A 23,585-nucleotide genomic window follows, 5' to 3' on the forward strand; every position below is an offset into this window, starting at 1 on the left:
GCAACAGCATCCTAAAAGTGACGCACTGAAGTCTCATAGATTTCACTGCGTCACTATTACGAGGCTTTTTGCGGGGGAACGCCCCCTCTGCATACATTATACCTGACGCAGGTATAATATGGCGCAGGGGTTTAAAAAGTGACGCATCTACCTAGATGCGTCACTTTTTAAATATGGCGCAACAAGGCGCATTTTGTACGCCGCTGGTGCGTCACAAAAAGGGACGCACCGGCGGCGCAAAACTGACGCAAGGGCTCATAAATGACCCCCCGGTTGTTTATTACTTCACTTTCTACTAGTCCTGCATTATCATGATGAAAGAAAAACTACTATTACCCGAATGCGAAGGGTAAAACCAGGGCTGGATGAACAAGACACACATGCAGAAATTATAACATTTCATAGCGATGTGTAGTCACTGGTGTCTACCCTGTATTTTCATTAGTACACCCCCTTAATTAAAGACTTTCATAGTGAGTGTGTGTCTTCTCTCCTAAAGTTTTGTTCCTACAATTCCTTCTCTGTTAACATATTTACCTACGGGGCTGTATAAAACCTCTGAAAATATAAAACTGCAAAATGAGCATTGGGGACTCGTAGCGCTTCGAGTATGCATTACACAAGGAGCGGGGGAAGCGCTACGTGATCACCATGTGGCATCTGCATAGTTGCTGAAGATGGCATTGCAGACTCTACCATCAAAGCCCCCACTCTTCGCCTAGCCAATATTTAGAGTCCTATCAAAGTGAAGCAAGCTATGGAATCTCATTGTATGGTGACAGTACTGGAGATGACCAGCAGGGGACACCCACGACTCTCCTTACCATCCCTGCAGTATCTGCAACGTGCAGGGAGAGGGCCTGTGGTGCAGCTCCTAGAAGAGTGAGCATGCTCCTATGATATATGTGCACTAGATGTTCATTTATTTTGCTGTTTCTTTGTATTTTCCCGAGAACCTAGTCCAAGGACATTTGAGCGCTTTAAAGAGACACTGGCCATGCGACACATTCCCTTGTTTCAGGGTTCCAGACAGATTAAGAAATGTGCGCACACTCACACGATGTGCGAGGCTGGGATATGATTAAGGCTCCTTTCAGTTTTTACGGATTTTTACAGATAATTACAGACAGAAAACAAAGCGTTTCCTGCCTGTATTTATTTTTAAAAGAGGAAAAATGCAGAACAGTCTGCTTCTTGTGGGTGACTCTCCATGCTGTTTTTCGTGATTACTTGGACAACAGCTGAGCAGATAAGCAGCATGGGAAGCTAAATATAGCTTGAGATTTCCCTACATGCAGGTGCATGGTAACATATATTTGTATTATAATGCTTATATTTACCTGAAAGTGTAGTGGTTTGCTATTTTTGGCTGCTTAATTTGGTAAAACGTGACTCACAACAAAGTATGAGTGCATGTTCTCAGTTAAATAAATGTGGAAATATACAATTTTATGACTCCACATGTTCAAAAAAACACAAAATAAATATAGATAAATACCATAAGATGGGCAAAAAATAAATATGGATAAATACAGATGGAAATGTTAAAAAAATAAATATCGTAAAACCGGGAGCCCTAAATATGATATAATACTGGTTCCCCATTTTTTAGATCATGCCCCCACCCTTAACATGTCTATTCATTGATTCATACATGTTTAGAAAAAGTGCATTTGCATGTGTGTCTGTCTTTAGTTTCTTTATATGTTCATAAATGTGACCTTACATTTGTTTCTGTCGAATGCACGCTAGAATATTGGTATGTTCTCGTGTAAATATGTGCATGCCTGTACATGTACCACGCCTGTGTCAGCCACTGACGTTATGTTGCTTAAAACCTTTAGTTTACGCGAAGATTTTTTTTTATTGCTGATTAATAATGACTATGTGCAGCTCTCTGCTGACGTTGGCTAGGTGCCTGTATACAATACCACATACATAACTCAGGGCCGGCTTTAGGCATGTGCAATCTGTGCACCTGCACAGGGCCACCACACCCCAGGGGCCACCACACCAATATATATCCTTAATATATTAATCCTCTGAGGATGGATACATATTTGCGTGGTGGCCCCTGGCAGGGATTTGGCGGCCTCCGCCTCTGTTCCACTTCTAAACACCCTGGCCCCCTCCCCTCTTTACTGGCCTGCGCGCTCTGCCCCGCCCGGACCCCCTCTTCCGGGCCCCCTACCTACGCTCCTTGCCCAGGGCCACCATGAGCCTAGAGCCGGCCCTGCATAACTTTGCCTCATTTGAGAAATATCCGATAATATGTGAGAAACTTTCCCAAAATCTATAATAAGCTTGTTCCAAGTGTCTTTGCAGACAGCGTCTCATAGAGGTTGTAGCAGGAAAGGAAAGCAGATTCTATATATAGAGAAGACGCCGCATTATCAGAGGTGGCAGAGACTTCGGCGGCTCCGCGCCTGGGTAGGGCGGTTGTGTCGGAAACACAGTCACTATTCTTTTGGCTCGATTAAAAGGCTCATCCTTTGCTGGGATTTGAACGGATGTGCTGCAGTGAGTTGCAGCAGCGTATGTGTACCACAGGGGAATCATCCTTTACCCCCTATGCGTTACTCCGCGTGCCATTACCCTGCATTTTTTACACCGCAAAATCTTTTACAACGCAGGGCTTTACACCGCAAACTATTAGAGCGCATTCCCCAAAGTAACGCCCCGGTGGAGTTAGAATAGTAAATTGCCCTGTAATGGATTGAGTTGGAAAGCCCTGCGTCGTAAAAGATTTTGCGGTGTAAAAACTGTGGGGTGATGGCACGCGGAGTAGAAGTGTGCGTGGTAAAGTGTCCTATTCATACCACAGAGCGCATGTAATACGAGTAATTTTTTTTTCTTTAACAGTTTTATATAGTGTGAACTTGACCGAATCAGGTATCAGAGTGCTTTATATAGCACCAGCTACCTTACATGAGGACACATTCCTTTTTTTCTGTTAGGCACGGGGAGATCTGGGGGCAGATGTATCAACATCCATGTTTGCGATTCTCAAATAGCGATTTTTTTGAGAATCGCTATTTGAGAATTGCAAAATGGCATGTATGTAGAAAATCACAATTTTTCAGCGATTTCTTAATATTCCTTAATTGCGATTAGCAAATTGCGAATCGCAATTAAGGAATATTCTCCCATTCATTTCTATGGGCCAGGAGGCCCATAGAAAGGAATGGGAAGTTATTCTCAATTTGCGATTCGCAATTTGCTAATCGCAATTTGAGAATAATTTCAAGGGTGCAAGGGTTTCTTAAGGACACCCTGCTGCACCCCTGAAATTTACATGTGCGCGCATATGGCGCACATACCGCACCACATGGCACCTTTACAAATGCCAAAAAGTGCATTTGTAAAACAAATCGCAAATTACCACCAACTACAAGTTGGTGGTAATTTGCAATTTCTTATTGTGAAATCGCAAAACTTGATTGCTTCTTACATAGCATTTAAGGAATCGCTTTTTGCGATTCCTTAAATGCTTGCGCAAAATTAAGGAATCGCAAATTTTGCGATGCGATTTTCTTCATACATCGCATTTGCTGATTTTTTTGTCGCAAACGCTGCTTTTTTGCGAATCGCAGCGTTTGCGACAAAAAAAACAGATGATACATCTGCAACCTAAGTGATTTGCCCAGAATCAAAGGATATTCAGCTCATTGCTGAGACGCGAACCCAGTTCCCCAGATTCGTGGTCGACCGCCCTTGCCATTAGACCAACTCCTCTCCCCAATTTCATTGCCTGTGAATCATGGATGCCACAACAGAGCCACTGCTGAGTGCTTACAACGTACAGGCCCGGGGCATACTCACTCCTGCCCGATTGTGGGACCGCAACTATGACGTGTGGCGACTGCTAATCCCCACTCCTCTCACGCACAATTGCTCCTGCTTTTTATTCTCAAAACTGCATGAGGGCAAAGCAAGGATTGGCTGGGTCAGGTGAATCCAGAGTACAAATTAGACCAAGGGGGCTGTGCTGAGTTCCCCTTGAATCCGCAACAGAGCACCGGCAGGAGTCCTTAAGTGCGCATGCCGATTTGGTCCGTATCAGAGCCCTGCCCAGCCCAACATGCGCACTAGACTTCAGCTGATGCCAATCGCCGGCGGTTTGGTCCTCCCCCCGCCTTGTTATACTGCTCCCACCACTCCCACCATTCATTAACCTTCAGTGCGAGCAGGTTTGTAGTAAATGATCACACACTGGCACCTCAAATTGGCTGAATAGCGGGTCAACACCCTAATGCCCTAGAAAAGGCACCGCCCCTGGAGAAAGCATGTCAGTGGCGGCTGGTGACATTTCAAAGTGATGGGCTTCTTGGGGATGAGTAGCAAGCGAAGGCGAGCGAGCCCTACCAACACAGGATATTCTGGGTGATTCTTCTCCATGAGAAAATGCTGAGAAAAAGTGGCAAACGCTGCATTTTTCAGCAAATTTTAATGAAGAATTTAGTGATAAAGCAAGAATGTATATAAAGCTGTGTGAATGTGTAGTCTTGTTATTTATCAGGTTTTCTAGAGTCTTGACCTGTGATTTTTTCCTCATGGCATATAGCCAAGTTTACTATGAGTACAACTCTGTGCAGTAGAAACCTCTCGGAATAGGAAGTGTTTTGATTTTACAAAATAAATGTTGTTGCTCATTAGAGGGGGGGGGGCATTTCCACCCCCCTCTCTGGTGAAATGCGTTTTTTCCTGGGGCCAGTCTCATCTTTGTCACTTTTAAGTCTTGGGTCTGCAATACCCTCTGATTCTTTTCCCCTCTCCACAACACGATTCAATGTCGTCTGATATTTATAATAAATGATATAAAAAAGTGATCGGGGAGTGAACATTGACAGCTACTTTAATTGACAAAATGGGAAAGGACAGGAGAGAGAAATAATTTGTTTTTTCTTCAGACAGAGCATGAATCCGCGCACTAACGAAAACGTGTGAAAATCGGGTTCAGTGAATATTTGATTTGTGAATCACCAAGTGTATTGATTCGTTTTGATCCTATTAAAAGCTTTGTTTCCACCACTCTTCAGAATTACAAAAAATGAGCTTTATCTGTGCTTTGTAACTGCGGACATATTCTGATATGTATGTAAAGTTAATTTACAGATGTTTTTGTGTTAGACAAATTGATATCCTAAGGCCTTTCCTGTCACATCTGTACTCTGCTAGATTCCACAGTTATTGTGGGGTGCTGCAGCCCCCAACACCCCTACTTCCTGCGCTTATGCTAGCTCTCTGCACACTTCCTGGTCCGGGGGGAGGGGCGACGAACCGCGGGGGCATTTGAGGACTTTCCAGAACGGAGTAAGAACTGGCACCAGTTCCAGCGGTGAGGTCACATCTGCCCGGCCCACTGCTTCGAGTGTTCTCCAGACATCAGCCTGGCAGGGCTGTTGTGCTTTGAGAAGACAGCGTTGAGCAGCACAGGGCGGGCTGAGGACAGAGGGGAGCCCTGATACAGCAACCAGCAGAGCAGAGGCGCAAGATCACACCGAGGGACACAGAAGCATCTGGGAGTGGGACTGAGGAGGAGCGATCATAGTGTCCCCGTGGACTGCCAGCACCTGGAGGCACAAGATCACACAGAGAGGCACAGCAGCACCTGGGACCGAGGGCACAGGGAGGACCTGGGACTGTCTGCCACCTACAAGTGGCACAAGATCACACAGAGAGACACAGAAGCATCTGGGAGTGGGACTGAGGAGGAGCGATCATAGTGTCCCCGTGGACTGCCAGCACCTGGAGGCACAAGATCACACAGAGAGGCACAGAAGCATCCTTGGCCGAGGGCACAGGAAACCCCTGGGACTATCTGTCACCTGCAAGAGGCACAAGATCACACAGAGACAGGGGAGCTTCCTGGACCGAGGGCCAAACAAGAAGAAACCAGAGGAAGAGGTAACACGTTTTACACAGTTACAGCACCGGGGGAACGGGAGAGGAGAGAGGGGAAGAGAAAGTGCAAGGAAAGGCGGCAAGCTGCCTTCTCGACCCCCGGGGACCAGGGGTACCAACAGCAGTGCTAGGGTTAATAAAGGGCAAATCAGGGGTTACAGGTGCTGTCCCCAGGCCCTCTATAGCAGCGAGCATCGAACCCCTCCCCCATTTGTAGGACCTCTGTGGGTTTGGTGCACGCCAAGGGCCTTTCCCCAGTGCAGCAGTGATTATCGAACCTTTTCCCCATTTGTAGGACTTCTGTAAGTTCTCTGCAGTGTTTGCTTCATATGAGAGTTCACATCACAGCACCCGAAGCTCAGCCTAGCAGGTGCAGGGCTTTCTCATAAGCAGAATGAAATAGGACCTTGAAAAAGATACAAGAAATGTAAACTCCAGAGACCTGGGCTGGCTGTCTGTGAATCCTCACTCACCAGTGCCAAGCACAAGAGTGAGGGTGAAATGTCAGGAGCCACCAGGGGCCTGTCCCTAAGATGGCGGCTGTCCGCCCCTAACCACTAATTCATCAGAAATCTCACCGAATCCTTCAACACCCCTACCCTCTCCCTGGAAACTAGGGAATAACAATCTCAGACGCACTGGCCTCAGAAACGGGAGGCACAGCGCACACCATCACTTACCACGTCTTGTGCCACTTTATCTTCATTCTGAACGTCCTGGAGAGCCTATGCCTGCTCCCTCTGACATACGTGTCCTCTACAGGGAACCCTGCGGTCCACGAGCTGGCCTTCATCGGGTTCATGATCTTCTCCCTCAGCCTCATGATTCTGAACTATCTCCCCTGGATGATGACTGGGTTAAACACTATCAGTTCTGAGTATCATCCTCTGCACCCAAGAACTTAATATGAAAACATCTGGATTGCTGATGTGCAGCGTATTATAAACTTCTGTGAATTGTGATCATTGCAAACTGTGTGCTTCGTGTCCTGGATGGCAAAGCTTCTGGAAAGGCCCGTGCTAGGCTTTTACCTTAGAGATGGGGCAAACTCATGGCCACAGAGAGAAAACAGTCTGTCCCCCAAACTGATATGGTCTGTCCCTATTTAGTACTCTTTCTTTGTCTGCTTCCTTTCCTCATATCCCCTCTCACCTGAATCTCTCCCCTGTCCTTTGTGCCCTTTGACTAAGCACTCCTTCTCCCCTTGTTGGGGAGAGATCCAATATTTATACTCTGGAGTCTCAGCGAACCCGCTGAGAGAGTCCACAGCGCCAAGGGAGCCACTCACAGCTGAGGTAGGGTATGGCACCCCTTGCCAAAGCACTCCCTCTCCCCTTTTTGGGGAAGGATCCAGTATGTAAGCCCTGGAGTCTCAGAGACGCCTCTGAGGGAGTCCACTGCGTAAAGGGAGCCTCTCGCAACAGAGATGGGGAAATGATACCACATCCCCTGGGATCACATCTTACTGGACTTTGGACGCAGCTCTGACTCGTCTACCGGTTTGTGCCCCCGTCACCCTCCCCCTCCTCTTGAATGCTGTGTCTCTCACCCTCCCCTCCTCTTTCCCTCCTCCATTCTCTGTCTACCTCCCTCGCCTACCCCCATCCTCCTGAATCCCTCCCCTCGCCTGCTTTTTCCCTTATGTATATGTCCTTTTTGTTTGTCTCGACCTTACATGTAACTATGTCGCCAGGCTCTAATAACTGTGTGACCTTTGTAACCTGCAACTATGGTCTGATGCTCATGTAGAGCGCTACGACACCTCCGGGTCTAGCCAGCGCTATATAAAACCTTTAAAATAAAATAATTGAACAGACCACGCTGTGTGCAACATAAGGTGGCTGTAGATGAACCATTATGGCGTCAGATATTACAGTGATTTTCAAATCAGGTTTTAAGACGCACTAAATATAACATCCACGTTAGCGCCCTGCATTATACACCTAAAGTCAAAGCCATAGACATGGCAACAAGAATTCCAAGCCATGACTTGTCAGGGCCTCCCCAGCCAGCACCATGCTCCATATTTCCCACCCACATGCTGATGCATAGGTTAAAATAATACATTTTAAAGGTGACATCTCTCAAGTGTGGATATCACAAAAGGAAGTAACTACACAAGGATTGCACTTTCCCAAAATAAAGATTTTTAAAAAGCACATCCTGGAGTCTGTGCAATCTTGGATTGCAAGCATTTTGTGTCCTGGCCCTGGGGACACATTTCCTCTTCAATATATATATATGTATATATCAGGGGGAGCTCCTCCGTGTGGGTGGAGGAGCGTCGCCCCACATCTTTCTCGCAGCGTGAGAAGCAGAAACATAAAATTGTGTTATAAATCTTGTGTTCTTCTTCATTTCAATGGTAATCAACGCGTTGAAAAACGGAGAGAGACAGACCAGGAGGCTTCCAGCCGGCTTTGCGACCTTATCAAGGGGAACCATATAGAACACTTCTCGGAAAAACAGGAATTAGAATGGATAAAGAAGAGGATACAATATATGTCATATAAAGATTTTAGAGAAACAATTACTATTGAAATGAAGAAGAACACAAGAATAACAAGATTTTAGAAAAATTATAAGCCCTTAAGAAGCACAGTGGAGCGCGTAAAACGTGTTGGCTATTTCTGACTGCTTAAGAAAACAAATAACAACTAAAAGTAACAGAACAAGAAGATTTGTTTTCTTATTTTTATGTGTGAATATCTCAGTGAAGTTTAATGTTTTATATATATATATATTCACTGAAAAAACCATAGGTTATAGACCATATATAGTTAGGAATTCGCATTTACAAAACCTTATTTTACTCACACAAAACCATTGAAATTCCATATATAGTTAGTTGCACTAACTATATATCGCGCACCCGCAATCCACTGCTGATGATGTCACATATTACATCATTCATGACATGGTCAGTGACATCACTGATGACATCACTGATGACATCTCAAATGACATCACTGATGACATCTCAAATGACATCACTGATGACATCACTGATGACATCTCATTTGACATTACTGATCACATCACTGATGATATCATTCATGTGATAATACGATGAACCTCTTCAGACTCTAATATAACCTTAGATACAATCAGTGTAAACAGACACTCACAGACTGTCACTCATCCATGGAGTTACTCACACACCTAGTCAGTCATGCAAAGAATCAATCACACCTCCATTTCCTCAACTATACAGTTATACAAACTTTACTTATTCAAACATATACTAACACATATTTACTCTCTTATACAATCCCTGATACAAGTTCACAATGATCCATACAGCCACTCACACATTCACTGGCTCTTATGCACAGTTATTTATATATGTCAACTCTCACATGTACTGTGTTTTACATATGTACTTACTTTGACATGTAGCACTGAGATATCCATTCACTCACCAATACACTCATGCACACGGTCAACCGCCCATACAGCTGTTTCCACATGCACTTTTGAAACCATACATCTAGTGAATCAACTGCTCACACATCTATGCACAGAGTCATACACCTCCCAGCCACCCACACACACACTCAGTCTCCCATACAAATACTTGGGCAACCAATCAATAACCCATATAGTTACTCATATAGCTACTTATCAACACATGCAACAGTTTACAGAACAACAGACATAATGATGCACAAATTAAGACAGTTTAGTCACTAACCCATGCACTCAGTGAGACACATTTAATCACTCACTCATACAGTCAGTCATGCACCTACTAAATCCTTCATCCAGACACTTATACATCCACTCATTCTTCAATATGTAAGACATATTTTAACTTTACAGAAACATACAGTCACTGGATGTTGCAGGTGAACTTGCAGGCGTGGCAGCTGAAGGGTCCGTGGGTGCGCCGTGGAGTGGCTTGATGGCATTCTGGGAGTCGGCCGGTGTTGAGTGCGATGAGGGTGGCGGCGGAGTACGTCAGGCGGGTCGGCCGGGGTCTTCGGGGGCCAGGGGTCCTGGCGCTGGTCGCGAACCGGTCGCGGACGGGCGCAGACGGGCTTACCTTTGGCGCGCCTTCGGCGCACAATCGGCGCGCCCGCTGCGCGTGACCGCTGCGCGTTTGCACGGTCGCCATTTAAGGCGAAGTGCGCGGGTGGGCAGAGCAGCTGGGAGGTGGGAGCGGGGAGGGAACAGAAGAGAAAAGGGGCGGGGCCAATGGCGGTGGCGGGAAGCGAGAGCGGAGGGCGGCGAGGTAGGCGGGCAATCAGGAAGGAAACTGGACACGGCACAGAGGATACAATTATATTAACATGCACAAATGGAGGGAAAAACGGAGGAAAACAGAAGGAAAAACGAAGTTACGGCAGAAGGAAATGCAGGCACAAATTACGGGCAAAACAAAGAAAAACAGCTAAATAAACGAGCAGACTGCAATAACAAGCACAAATTTAGGGCAAAACAACTGGTAAAAACCAGAGGGGAGCGACCACGGCGTCAGCGAGGCCGGCGGCGAGGCAGAAGGCAGGCAGAGGGAAACACACGCAGCAGCTGGTGGCCGTGCGGCGCGGGGGTGTCCCACAAGTCCCACAAGTGGGGTTTGTGTTACTTTTTCTTATAAACCAACACAAATACCAATTTCCATTGATTTGTAAATCCTGAAAAGGGTTTTGCACCGGGTCTGTGATATAAAAGTAAAGCAAACCACACACAAAACCTTCCTCAATCTGGCCCAGGGTTTAAAAGGTGGAATGATTCGCTCAAACTGTACTTGTGTCAAGTCTTAATCCCTACCTCATTACCCCCAGCACACTGGTTCACACAGACCACTGCCCTGAGGTGGGACCTGGTGGTAACACAGGAGTGAGCACTGCTTGCACCTCTCTCGTGGTGGACGCTAGCGTAAAAACAGGCGCAAAAGATTCTGGGGCAGATTTACAAGCCCCTTGCGCCACTTTTCCCATGTTAAAAGTGACGCAAAAGTGGTGCAAAGGGCTTGTAAATCTGCCCCTCTGATTGCACATCTGATGGGGTAAAATATTCACACGTGTGATTACTTTTGCTCGAGTCGAAGCCCACTGTCAGCAGCAGACCACCCTGCTGTGTCCACCATTTGTGGAGAGAGCTTCAAGGTCTCACTGCATCTCCGCATTTCACCATAGGATCGCCTTTTGAAGAAATTAGTGCAACATGTTCTTCTAACTTCTTCTTACACAGATAGTTGTGCAAGTTCTTGGTCCATCTGCTCCTGATGAAAACCTCCAACTGCCTGGTGCATGCACAGGGCCCGCGCCTGTGGAAATAGTAAGGTTCGTTGAAAGGGGTTCATCAAGTTTAGGTGTCCTCCTTTCATCCCTTTGCAAAGGTCTTTGGAGATCTTTTCAAGTTCACCAACTCCAGTTCACAACCCCGGCTCACAACCTCCATTTACCAAACACAGCTCACAAGTCCAAACTCACAAATTCCACCTCATAACACAGAGTAAAAGCCCCTTTCTCACAATCCTGACTCACAACCTCCAGCTCACACCACCAGTTCACAACCATCAGTTCACAACCATCAGCTCACAACCTCCAGCTCACAACCTGTGGCTCTCAACCCCCGCCTCACAACCTCCAGCTCAGAAACTGCAGATTACAGCGCGGCAGCACGTATCGCTGCAATTTTAGTAACATTTTAACTGTTGAGCTAGAAACTATTTTTTTTGTTTAAATCTGCAGATTATGCAGCAGATGATGAATTATGTGGCAAATGCGGCAGGTCCAAAACTATGCGAGAAACTCAGCAGCCACCCAATCGCATAATTCCAGTGGCCCTGTCTATAACCTACTCCACGTATATGTACCAACACATTATATATATCTTCATGGTACATAGATGTGCAGGTAGGAACAGTAAATCTTTCGATATTCTGTCCATGAAATTCTGGTGTTCGATATTCAGTAGTAGATCCAATCACATCAATAATAAAACAAGCACAGGCAAAGCCAATAGACATCATCTATGAGAGCTACTGGCTTTGGCAATGGTATGTAGCCATGCCGTACAGCAGCTCGGATGCTTTGCAGTGTGGCTAAAACTAATTTAAAAAGTGCTATGATGCAGTCAGGGATGACACACTTTTTTAAAAAAGTGCATTAGCGAGCGCTGGTTGGATCACAGTCATTTTCTTTTATTATTATTTTTGTCCAAGCTGCACAACAGCCACGAAGATGTACCGCATGGCTACAAATCATTGCGCAAGTCAGTAATGCCCGTGCTGCTCAGCATGAACAAAAGGTAAAGGCAGAGCCAATAGGCTCAAATGTGAGCTCTATTGGCTTTGCCAATGCTAGTTAAGAGTCAGAACAACACCCCTGTGATTCTGAGTGAATCAGTTAATCTCTCCATGTGCGAAAAAGAAAACAGATTACATTTGGAAAAAAATCTTTTCACATAAAGAAAGCAATTGCACCCATTTCAGTGTCTTAGGGAAAATACATTTGGAAGCAGATAACATCTGTTGTCACAATAAAAACAAGTAACGTCTCTCGTCACAATAAACATCCATTTCAAAGGAGAAAAGGGCATCCTTGATGTGTGTGTCATAGTATATATAGCTACAAATGGCAAAAGGTTCAACAAGTATGAGGGGGAAGAAGGGCCTCATTCACAGCATGATCAGCCGTAGGACAGCAATCAAGCTGAAGCAATCGTTACTTGGTTCATGCTCCATTCGAAAGAAGCGGAAGTGAAGCCAGCACTCGCTGGCCAATTAGAAGACAGCAAATAAGAGTGACAATACACCCAACAAATGTTAAGCAATGGGCGGGCTGCAAGTCCCTAATTGTATACAATATCTCTCGCAAGCAAGAGCGCATGCAGCACATGTGCTGCCACAGGCGATTCCTAAGCGCCAAAAAGCTGATTCCTGTGCCTTAAAAACCTGCATACTATACCTTTTCCCTACAAGTATTTGGTAAAGAATACACCTGTAAAATGCACAGCTTTACTGTTTGGTCATAGCTGAGGGCCATGCACCCCAAAGTACATTTCTGGCTACGGGCCTGAGCCCAGCACGTGTTTATATGGTCTGGCAGCTGTCACCAGAGAATTATGGGAGAGTCACCAGGTGTGGGGCTTTGGCTCCGTCCACATGCTGGGAGCAAGGAGTACACATTCTGATTGGGCAGAAGTTGTCTGCCTCCACAACAAAAGGGCTTGCCCCCTACATAGCTGTGGTAATTTAATTTAACTATCCAGCTGCATGAGCTTGAACATTCAGGGGCAAACACATGCCATTGTAATGTTTTCAAAGTGCCTCAGATAACTAGATAATGTATGGGTTTTCCCCAAGAAGCAGCACAGATGTAAGGAAGGCAGTCATGAACATACATGGATTTTTAGGTCTTTTTGACTATGCATTGATAAACCTGGCCTATTAGAATTGCCAATGCTTGTTAGGCGCCTGTAGTGTGTAAAGTGAATTATTTTTCTACAATACATCCCTAAATCAATGATTTCTTTAAAAAAGGGCAGCTCAGAGCAAGAATGCTGTAAATGTTTCCCATAATTTCCAAGCTGCATTGTTTGAAAATAAAGCACTAACCCAAACAAATATTGCATCAAATGAATCCACTTTACACACTGCAAGCAGATGAAAACAAGCACTTGGCTCTGCGCTGTGCCAGCCAGGCTGATCATGATACAGCTCCAGGACTGTCTCATTATCAGTGCTCAGAAAGGACCGAAAGGTGATGTTCAGTGCTCTCAAAAAGTTGGAAATTACTAAATATGTGGACCTCTTAGTGTTTGGACTTTAGTGGGCCTGTGTGTACGTTAAAGACAATAGCATGTGTCTCTGGCAAGATTCAGATGCTCTGGGGAGGAGTAACTGGGAAACAAAATATAGCGATTGCACTTGAGAAGCGTAAACAAGCATCATACACGAGGTATTGGCTGTGTCAATGTTTGTTGCCATGTTGTACAGCAGCCTGGCTGCCGTGCAGCATAGCTTACAGTTTTTTTTTCTCAAAGCGATATGACGTGGCTAGCGCTGGCCTTATCATATCACTTTGAGTGATGCAGTTCAGGCTGCAAGAAACATTTATAAGGGATGGATGCCTTAATTGATTCAATATTAAGAGTCAATGGGGAGAAAGAAAGTCACGAAGGCTTCTATCACAAAATGAGAGGGACGCGCTAACAACAACCTAAGAGGGGACAGTTCTGAGAGTTTTTTCAGTGAATTGCTGGGATCATAGTCTAAATATGCAATTCCCCCGTAACTTGGTTGACCAAAACGGAACTGCATTGGGGTCGTGAGAGCCCGGAGATATGCAAACTGCAGAGGCTGTAAAATTGCGGTCTGAAAGCAGGAGGGAGAACGGGGGAAGGGAGTGCGCTTCCGACATGATCTGTAGCCAACGGGGGTAGGGAGGGAAAGTGAAAGCTCGCCATGTGCGTGTTCTGCTAAGATGCAGTAATTAAAAGAGACGGCCGGAGAACTCAGCAGAATGCAATGCAAAAAAAAAAAAGTGGAAGCGCGCCATGCCCGCACATCATACGCGTGCACATCTCCTGTCCGGGCAAGTGCGCCTCTCATGTCAACCTTTCGGAAGAAAAATCGACAACAGTAAATCTCGCCATGGGACAGCACATGTGCTGCATTGCTAGGCGATACCTAAAAAGTAGGATCTGAAGATATGAGAATTGGAAGGACACAAGTAATGCTTGTATGCTCCAGGGGAGGGAAAAACACACAAATAGGATGGAAGCCTACGGCAGCTGACCAATAGGTATCAAATAAATGAGAGTGTTAATGAAACCAACCAATGGTAAGCGATAGTGGCTTCTAAACCCACTGTAAACAAATCAAAGCATCATCAATGGTCTATTCTAGGTAAAACGTAACAGAAGTTCAGGGGAATATCATTGAGTGGCATTTCTTAGAAGCCAATAGCTGGGCTGTGGATGTCTTCATGGTTAAAGGAGAACCTCACGTGTGACCGCTGACACAGGCACAGCAGCAGATGTAGTGGGTCAGGTTGGTGCACTGGAACACACCACACTGTACTTGCCATCCGGCTGCAAGTTTAATGTTCATCCCCATAACATTACCCTTGATGGTACTATTAGGAAACACAGGTAAGTGACCACACTAAGGCAGACCCCTTATTAACCTGCATTTTTATTATTTATGTCCTCTCCTTCACAATTATTCCTCTACTTCGGGGTTCCTGACTCCGCCTGTACTCTCCAGCAAAAGAATCCCATGGTCCTCCCTCACTTCCTGTTCAAACCCGGGGGCAGGAAGTGTGGTTCATTGTCCTGACTGTTGAGCTGGGAGAACTCTGTCCTGCAGGGTCCTAGTGTCCTCACAACATGACAGTAGTCACCATCTCCAAGTGCTCTCCTGAACAACAGGACTCCAGGGGCTGGCTCATCAAAGGATTTTTGCAATGCTGCCAAACAGGATTACTTTAGAACCCATCCCAAAGTCATCGGATGATCATCCAACTACACTAGAAGTCATTGTCACATCATCAGACATTATCAAGCCCTTGACGTCATCAGCAAAGCTTAGAAACTTGTGCCAGATGATTTGAGGATGACTTGAAAATGAGTGTCTGATAACATCACAAGATGAGTTTGTTCTTGATGATTTGAAGATGATTTCAGAGCTGGTGTCTGATTACTGCACAAGAATCAGTTATATTCGATGAGATGAAAGTGTTCCTGAATGATTGAGAATAATTTGCTGATTACTTCAAGAGCAAGTTCGCCATATTTGTTTCAGTTTTGTTCTAAAGTGTAACCAGCTGGGTGGTTTCTGAAGTACTTGCTGATTAGTGCACAGTGACATCATTTACATAATACATGCATTTTCTATCATATGCAAATAAGCATTTGGTATACAACAGATAAAGTGCTAAGTAAGTCACAGTTTATTATTTTTATTGGCTTGTTACTTGTAAATCATTTGTATTTATTATAATTGGTAAACGAAATAATCCAAATGTTAAAATGTTCAACAATACATGTGAATTATGCAATGCGGGCAAATGCCTCACTTATAGGGCCATCAGCCCTTTTTTGTTGAAGTCTCATCTTAGCTGGGGGCTATCTGGAGAATAACACCTAGATGCCTGTGGAATGGAGGGAAACAAGGGCCCATAGATTATAAATTCACAAGTGCTGAAGAAAAACTATAATTTAGAGGCAGGTTTCGTTTCAACCCCTTTATGTAAGCGATATGCATGCACTGTAGGAATGGCAGATGTAAGTGTACGATGGTTACAGGGTGTGGGAATCACACACCATCCACACTAGTAGGCATTATACGTAGGGTACTTGGTCTGGAGAAATGCAAAGTGAAAATTGAAAACATAGCGCAGTTGCTGGGGTTCTTTCTAATAATGAGACGTCAATTTTACCATTTTGAGCAAATTTAAACTATTGAAGGATTGAAGAAAAAACGATATGTTTCTAAATCTATGCATTGTGGTTTGCATGCTGCTCCTTGGTGTTGATATATAGCTCATTGTGCCTTGTTAGAAATATTGTATCTTATGAATTGCAAGTAACAAACGTTTTTCTGGGACAAAATAAGCAACCCACTGAACTGAACTATCTACATAGTTGAGATATATATGTTCCATGTTGTGCTTTGTAGCAGACAGACATCTTCCATGCTACCTCATGAGTCAAAACTGTGACTGGAAAAAACCCAGATCTCTCCAGCAAGTGCATTGACCACCAGAGTTATGTTACAATTATCAAAGTCCCCGGAATGTTACTGGGCAGACAAAGATTACTGCAGCTGGTGGCTAAACCCACCAGATGTCTGAAAGTGTAGCCTGTTGGTGACCAATTAATTAAAACGTATTTACTGTAATGTTTGGCCTTGATGCCAATTTCTTTGCAGCTGAGTTTTGTGAAACGTAAATATGAAAGTTGAAAGCCTGAATTCTTTTTTCATGACCCTGCCCTGCATGACTCCACACCTTTATAAAGTCACTCCTTGACCACAAATTATGGGATCCAGAGTGAATTTTTACCATTTACAGTTCTGCTTTCTACCTTTCTACCTATTATGTCAATCTTCTCATCCCTAGTCCTTGCTATACCAGTCAGCCATCTTTCTTCTGCTCTCAAATCTTATCTCCTGAGCTTTCTTCCTTTCTTTCTCTCTATGGCCACCTCATCCTTCTCTTTCCTCTTCTTTTTTCTGCTCCCACCTCTTGCTCTTTGCCCACTTTTCCTCTTCATCTCGTTCTTGCTTCTCTCCCTTCCACTCTCATTTTATTACCCCGTGTAATCTGCTTTCGATCGCTCCTCTATCCTTCTCCAATTTTTTTGCCACCTTCCCTTCTCCTGTCTCTTCCCTTTTCGGCCATATTTATCGCCCTCTTCTTCCTCAGCTTTTGTCTTCTTTCAGCTCTTACATCTCTCTCCCTCCTCCTTGCTCTGTAAAGGGATCATTCAGTATAAAGGATTAAAAACAGGTCTTTTTGCCCAGTTCTGTATTGCAATAATCACCAGTATTTGACATTCTGGAACGCTTTAATGCTTGATGTCAGTTTGGATTTTGAGACATATTGGCCAGATGTGCCATTGAGGGTCAGCCAGATGCTAACAGGGCCATTGCCTTGGACAACCATCACTGGGTTAGGAAGGGTTACACTGGAGGCCAAGTTTGGTTGTATAATGACAAGCAGGTTGAAAACAGCACACTGCCTGGCTCTCCCACGCAAAGCACAAGCAGAACTTAAAACCAGGAAGGGCACCTCTTGTGGTCTGCAAGTAAAGAGCTGTCACTTGTTTTTGGCACAGACGTACAAGGTAAAGGAGACATAAGGAAGGCAAGAGACTTGCATTTCAGAAGCTCTGCTCTGTCAGGAGTTTAAAGCCAAAGGAAGAACTAATGGTGACTCCCACGTTAGTAGCTCATTGTCAGATAAGGTTGCATTTTGGGGCATGTAGTCCTGCTTGTCCAGTGGTATATACCAGGCCACAAGCAAAAGATAAAACCTGGACTGGCTGATCTTTTAATGATGATTTTGAGATCCATGCACATCCAGTGTCCCCGGAACTGACTTCACTTGCCCGCGCCGTTTGCAAGAACGGATGGGGGAAAGGTGGGTGAGGTCTTTGAAAAGGGGGAGTATGGGGATATTTTTTCTCTGTGTGTCAACCTTGATGGCTTTGTGACGTGTGTTGTTCCGTGAATGTGGGCTGACATAGCGAAACTTGAGGGGGCCCCCCTGCAAAGTACATAGAGGGGGCCCCCCATTCTCCACGTCAGTCAAGAGCTCTCAGGCCAGCAACCCGCCATACTGCAGGGGCTCATCCCAGCCATAAAAAGGGACTCTCGTTCCTCCATTGGTCACATCTGCTCTTTCATAGGGCGATTTACATTTATAAGTAAATACTGCTGCTCGACCCTCCAGCAAAGTAACATAACACTGCCTCAGCCAGCCCACCAAACACATCCTGCTACTTGATGACCCACCTTCAAGCGAAGCCCACTCATTTAACCACCTCCAAACACAAACCACTGTCTTTATGCCTACTACTAACGCATCCATTAACTGTACTCTCACCCCTACGAAACCTGCAGTTATGTTTTTCCGCTCGCCTTTAAAACCACCCCTCGGATGTCACTGTGAACCCGTGACCGCCTCCCACTGCTCCCCTGTCCACCACCGACAGAAAGACTGATGGCGGGTCCCCATCTAGCCACTGCCTACCAGTAAAGACAGAGCCGTTCTGCTGCTGCCCTCCCCAATGCCACTCTGGTAGTTTAAAACATGTTAAGCAATCTCTTCAACTGACCACCCCCAAAAAGTTCTTCATGCTAGCTTCTACGGCATCAAAGCCGTTCCTGCTACTTTTCATCCTCTGCATGATGCACACAATATTAAATGTGCAAAGGGTCCGAGTTTTGTTCCTCATGCCAACATTAATTTACACTATGTACCCCACTAAACCACTCCTCCTGTCAGAGGCAAACCTGATCCCATGTGTAGCGCCAGTCAGCAAGTACCCCACGGACAAACACCAGAGAGAATGCGCCATTCATGTAATTAAATCTACTGAAGACTGGGCCCTTCCCCCACCGCGGGGGCTGCGGGGTGTTTGTTACGCCTCTGCTTCACCCCACGAGCCACTGCTCCTCTGAGATGATCGAGTTCCCATATCCCTAGAAATGAGCTGCAGTGTGTGAGTGTTTACAGATCTGGTTGTTTATAACTTCACTTTCTACTAGTCCTGCATTATCATGATGAAAGAAAAACTACTATTACCCGAATGCGAAGGGTAAAACCAGGGCTGAATGAACAAGACACACATGCAGAAATTATAACATTTCATAGTGATGTGCAGTCACTGGTGTCTACCCTGTATTTTCAGTAGTACACCCTCTTAAGTAAAGACTTTCATAGTGAGTGTGTGTCTTCTCTCCTAAAGTTTTGTTCCTACAATTCCTTCTCTGTAAACATATTTACCTACGGGGCTGTACAAAACCTCTGAAAATATAAAACTGCAAAATGAGCATTGGGGACTCGTAGCGCTTCGAGTATGCAGTGGAGAAGTGTGGCTCAGGGGTTAGAGGTGGCAGACCCGGAAGCTGAGATCGGTTCTGGACCAGGGTTCAATTCCCCGCCTCGGCGGGTCTTGGGCTAAAAATTCCACGGACTCGATAATTCTCGCTCCGGTGCCTTCTCGACTCACGGGTTCACACTCTGCGACTCTGGGCAATAGCTTGCTTAATCTCCACAACGGCCCCTCACGGCGGGATGCCTGACTTTCACCTTGTGGATACCTGCTGGGGCTATCACACAGGGGAATATCAGGAAGGGTTCCCTAAGCAAGCGCCGGGACACCCACTGCGGGTAGCTGTGCGCTATATAAGCTCAACTACATTTACATTTACAAGGAGTGGGGGAAGCGCTACGTGATCACCATGTGGCATCTACATAGTTGCTGAAGATGACATTGTACACTCTCCCATCAAAGCCCCCACTTTTCGCCCAGCCAATATTTAGAGTCCTACACAAGTGAAGCAAGCTATGGAATCTCATTGTATGGTGACAGTACTGGAGATGACCAGCAGGGGACCCCCACGACTCTCCTTACCATCCCTGCAGTATCTGCAACGTGCAGGGAGAGGGCCTGTGGTGCAGCTCCTAGAAGAGTGAGCATGCATCTATGATATATGTGCACGAGATATTCATTTATTTTGCAGTTTTTTTTTTTCGAGAACCTAGCCCAAGGACACTTGAGCGCTTTACAAGACAAAACTGGCCATGCGACACATTCCCTTGTTTCAGGGTTCCATACAGATTAAGAAATGTGCGCACAATCACACCATGTGCGAGACTGGGATATGATTTGAGTGTGTGTCTTCTCTCCTAAAGTTTTGTTCCTACAATTCCTTCTCTGTAAAAATATTTACCTACGGGGCTGTATAAAACCTCTGAAAATATAAAACTGCAAAATGAGCATTGGGGACTCGTAGCGCTTCGAGTATGCATTACACAAGGAGCGGGGGAAGCGCTACGTGATCCCCATGTGGCATCTGCATAGTTGCTGAAGATGGCATTGCACACTCTCCCATCAAAGACCCCACTCTTCGCCTAGCCAATATTTAGAGTCCTATCAAAGTGAAGCAAGCTATGGAATCTCATTGTATGGTGACAGTACTGGAGATGACCAGCAGGGGACACCCACGACTCTCCTTACCATCCCTGCAGTATCTGCAACGTGCAGGGAGAGGGCCTGTGGTGCAGCTCCTAGAAGAGTGAGCATGCTTCTATGATATATGTGCACGAGATATTCATTTATTTTGCTGTTTATTTTAATTTTTTTCCGAGAACCTAGCCCAAGGACACTTGAGCGCCCTACAAGACAAAACTGGCCATGCGACACATTCCCTTGTTTCACAGTTCCAGACAGATTAAGAAATGTGCGCACAATCACACCATGTGCGAGACTGGGATATGATTAAGGCTCCTGGTTTTCCGTTTTTACGGATTTTTACAGATAATTACAGACAGAAAACAAAGCGTTTCCTGCCTGTATTTATTTTTAAAAGAGGAAAAATGCAGAAAAAAGTGCTTCTTGTGGGTGACTCTCCATGCTGTTTTTCGTGATTACTTGGACAACAGCTGAGCAGATAAGCAGCATGGGAAGCTAAATATAGCTTGAGATTTCCCTACATGCAGGTGTATGGTAACATATATTTGTATTATAACGCTTATATTTACTTGAAAGTGTAGTAGTTTGCTATATTTGACTGCTTAATTTAGTAAAACGCGACACAACAAAGTATGAGTGCATGTTTATCAGTTAAATAAATGTGGAAATATACAATTTTATGACTCCACATATTAAAAAAACCACAAAATAAATATAGATAAATACCATAAGATGGGCAAAAAATAAATATGGATAAATACAGACGGAAATGTTAAAAAAATAAATATCGTAAAACCGGGAGCCCTAGATATGATATAAGACTGGTTCCCTATTTTTTAGATCATCCCCCCACCCTTAACATGTCTATTAATTGATTCATACATGTTTAGAAAAAGTGCATTTGCATGTGTGTCTGTCTTTAGTTTCTTTATATGTTCATAAATGTGACCTTACATTTGTTTCTGTCGAATGCACGCTAGAATATTGGTATGTTCTCGTGTAAATATGTGCATGCCTGTACATGTATCCACGCCTGTATCAGCCACTGACGTTATGTTGCTTAAAACCTTAGGTTTTTTATTGCTGATTAATAATGACTACGTGCAGCGCTCTGCTGACGTTGGCTAGGTGCCTGTATACAATACCACATACATAACTTTGCCTCATTTGACAAACATCCGATAATATGTAAGAAATGTTCCCAAAATCTATAATAAGCTTGTTCCAAGTGTATTTGCAGACAGCGTCTCATAGAGGTTGTAGCAGGAAAGGAAAGCAGTCTCTATATATAGAGAAGAGTCTGCATTATCAGAGGTGGCAGAGACGCCGACGGCTCCGCGCCTGGGTAGGGCGGTTGTGTCGGAAACACAGTCACTATTCTTTTGGCTCGCTTAAAAGGCTCATACTTTGCTGGGATTTGAACGGATGTGCTGCAGTGAGTTGCAGCAGCGTATGTGTACCACAGGGGAATCACCCTTTACCCGTATGCGTTACTCCGCGTGCCATTACCCTGCATTTTTTACACCGCAAAATCTTTTACAACGCAGGGCTTTACACCGCAAACTATTAGAGCGCATTCTCCAAAGTAACGCCCCGGTGGAGTTAGAATAGTAAATTGCTTTGTAATGGATTGAGTTGCAAAGCCATGTGTCGTAAAAGATTTTGCGGTGTAAAAACTGTAGGGTGATGGCACGCGGAGTAGAAGTGTGCGTGGTAAAGGGTTCTATTTTTACCACAGAGCGCATGTAATACGAGTTCATTTTTTTTTAACAGTTTTATATAGCGTGAACTTGACCGAATCAGGTATCAGAGTGCTTTATATAGCACCAGCTACCTTACATAAGGACACATTCCTTTTTTTTCTGTTAGGCACGGGGAGATCTGGGGGCAGATGTATCAACATCCATGTTTGCGATTCTCAAATAGCGATTTTTTTGAGAATCGCTATTTGAGAATTGCAAAATGGGATGTATGTAGAAAATCGCAATTTTTCAGCGATTTCTTAATATTCCTTAATTACGATTAGCAAATTGCAAATCGCAATTAAGGAATATTTTCCCATTCATTTCTATAGGCCAGGAGGCCCATAGGAAGGAATGGGAAGTTATTCTCAATTTGCGATTCGCAATTTGCTTATCACAATTTGAGAAAAATTTCAAGGGTGCAAGGGTGTCTTAAGGACACCCTGCTGCACCCCTGAAATTTACATGTGTGCGCATATGGCGCACATACAGAGCGCCACATGGCACCTTTACAAATGCCAAAAAGTGCATTTGTAAACAAAATCGCAAATTACCACCAACCACAAGTTGGTGGTAATTTGCGATTTCTTATTGTGAAATCACAAAACTTGATTGCTTCTTACATAGCATTTAAGGAATCGCTTTTTGCGATTCCTTAAATGCTTGCGCAAAATTAAGGAATCGCAAATTTTGCGATGCGATTTTCTTCATACATCGCATTTGCTGATTTTTTTGCGAATCGCAGCGTTTGCAACAAAAAAAACATTGATACATCTGCCCCTAAGTGATTTGTCCAGAATCACAGGATGTTCAGCTCATTGCTGAGACTCGAACCCGGTTCCCCAGATTCGTGGTGGCCGCCCTTGCCATTAGGCCAACTCCTCTCCCCAATTTCATTGCCTGTGAATCATGGATGCCACAACGGAGCCACTGCTGAGTGCTTACAACGTACAGGCCCAGGGGTACTCACTCCTGCCCGATTGTGGGACCGCAACTATGACGTGTGGCGACTGCTAATCCCCACTCCTCTCACGCACAATTGCTCCTGCTTTTTATTCTTAAAACTGCATGAGGGCAAAGCAAGGATTGGCTGGGTCAGGTGAATCTAGAGTACAAATTAGACCAAGGGGGCTGGGCTGAGTTCCCCTTGAATCCGCAACAGAGCACCGGCAGGAGTCCTGAAGTGCGCATGACGATTTGGTCCGTATCAGAGCCCTGCCCAGCCCAACATGCGCACTGGACTTCAGCTGATGCCAATCGCGGCGGTTTGGCCCTCCCCCC

General features: G+C 45.0%; 1 protein-coding gene across 2 annotated transcripts in view; it reads left to right on the forward strand.

The window, feature by feature from the left end:
* The first annotated feature begins 5,392 nt into the window (after positions 1 to 5,392).
* LOC147678711 (phospholipid scramblase 3-like) overlaps positions 5,393 to 23,585 on the forward strand; it is a 117,649-nt gene continuing 99,456 nt past the window's right edge. Inside the window, exons 1-2 of one of the 2 annotated variants that reach the window (XM_086946165.1) lie at positions 5,393 to 5,481; positions 5,755 to 5,907. The gene's annotated coding sequence lies outside the window, so the exon portion shown is untranslated. Of the gene's footprint in view, positions 5,482 to 5,576; positions 5,660 to 5,754; positions 5,908 to 23,585 lie in introns of those variants that run through there. The other variant, XM_086946164.1, reaches the window with a different exon arrangement.

Source organism: Lissotriton vulgaris, chromosome 12, assembly GCF_964263255.1.
Source record: "Lissotriton vulgaris chromosome 12, aLisVul1.2, whole genome shotgun sequence".
Taxonomy (NCBI): domain Eukaryota; kingdom Metazoa; phylum Chordata; class Amphibia; order Caudata; family Salamandridae; genus Lissotriton; species Lissotriton vulgaris.